This window comes from Vombatus ursinus, unplaced genomic scaffold, assembly GCF_900497805.2.
Source record: "Vombatus ursinus unplaced genomic scaffold, bare-nosed wombat genome assembly UNPS02004691.1, whole genome shotgun sequence".
NCBI lineage: Eukaryota > Metazoa > Chordata > Mammalia > Diprotodontia > Vombatidae > Vombatus > Vombatus ursinus.
Window position 1 is genome coordinate 2,482,460 of NW_020944469.1, and position 1,801 is coordinate 2,484,260.

Here is a 1,801-nt window from a genome sequence, read left to right on the forward strand (position 1 = left end):
ACTACCCCAATATCTTTGCCAAGAAAATCCCGAAAGGGGTCACAAAGAGTCGGACTGAAAAATGACCGAAACAAAGTCCAAGGCCCATTTTTTTACTGAGGAAACTGAGGTGCAGAAAAGGGAGGGGACTTGGGAGCACAGGATTTAGAAGTGGAAGGAAGCTTAGAGATCATCCAGTCTGGAAGTGACTTGCCCAAGGTCACATAGGCAGTATGATCCATACTCAGGTCCCCAGACTCCAAATCAAGCATTCTTTTTTTTTTTTTTTTTGTTAGGCAATCAGGGTTAAGTGACTTGCCCAGGGTCACACAGCTTGTGTCAAGTGTCTGAGATTGGACTTGAACTCAGGTCCTCCTGACTCCAGGGCTGGTGCTTTATCCACTCTACCACTTAGCTGCCCCAAATCAAACGTTCTTTCTACTACACGATGCTGACTGGGGATTTCTCAAATGGTCAGGGGAATGAAGAGTAAAAGAACAAATATCCTTCTTTTCTGATAAGCCATCAAATGGTGATTTTGTGGGCCCCAAGCAATGGGACTCCCAAAGGCCCAAACATGAATGAATGAATGAAAGAATGAATGAATGAATGAATGAAAGAAAAAAAAAACATTTATTAAGCACTTCTTAAGTACAAAGGATGAAACCTGGGAGCCATTACATGATTTTTTCCAATATACAAATATGACACCAGATTGATATTCTTTGCAGATGCATGAACAACTTTTTTTTAGCCATTTTATCTATAGGAGGTGGCATTGTATAGTAGAGAGAGCTGGCCTCAGAGCCAAGAAGACCTGGGTTCAAATCCTGCCCTCTGATGCATATCGTGGCTGTGTGACCCTGGGCACGTCACTTAAACTCTCAGTACTCTAGACAATTCTTTAAGGTTCTTAGGTGCAGGGAAGATGCTGACCTGCATTAGTAATGGGAGTTCCCTCACTCAAGAGTTCTCTGTGCCATGAAATCACAGGTCTAGGCCCCATACAGTTTGCTCTATAGTAATAGAATCTACTGAACTGTAAGCTCCCTGAGGACAGGAATCATGCCTTATTTAGCTTTCTATCTCCCCCAGCATCTAGCACCTGTGCACAGCAGACATTTTTTTTTCCATTGCCAAAGTTTTATTCTGAAGCTCTCATTTTAGAATCTTATATCACAAAAAGACAAGTATTATAAACTGAGATTTTTTTCTCCTCACTTCTATCATAGTAAAATAAAATTGTAGATACTGCTCCAAACCATCTTCGAAAATGCAGACCCAAACTTTTATGTATCAAAACTGTACAAAAAAAGGCACCATACATTTTTTAATAAATGTCTGTTGAATGAAGGAATGAAAGTTCCCCTACCAAACTATAAACTCCCTGAGGGCAAGGCCTCTTCCATGTCCAATCCCCTCATTTCACATGAGTAAATTTGGCTGCAGAGAGGTGATGACTTGTCCAAGGACACATGGGCAGTTTGTGACTGAGCCCCAACTCAAATTCACCTCTCTAACTCCCAGGCCAGTGCTCTAACCACTGAGCAATCCTGTTTCCCTCTAAGTGAATGTTACTTCTTCCAGAGAATGGCGTACTGCTGTTATTCTCAGCTGACTTTGTCCAGATGATCCCCAAACTCTCTTCCCACTCCCTGATTCAATGATTCTTTAAGGTAACGGTCCTAAGTGCTCTCCTGAAATATGAGAAACATGCCAAGGTGAGGGGCTGTGCAGAATACTTTCTCAGCCCCTCAGCCTAGTGTGTGCTTCAGTGTGTGTGTGTGTGTGTGTGTGTGTGTGTGTGTGTGTGTGTGTGTGT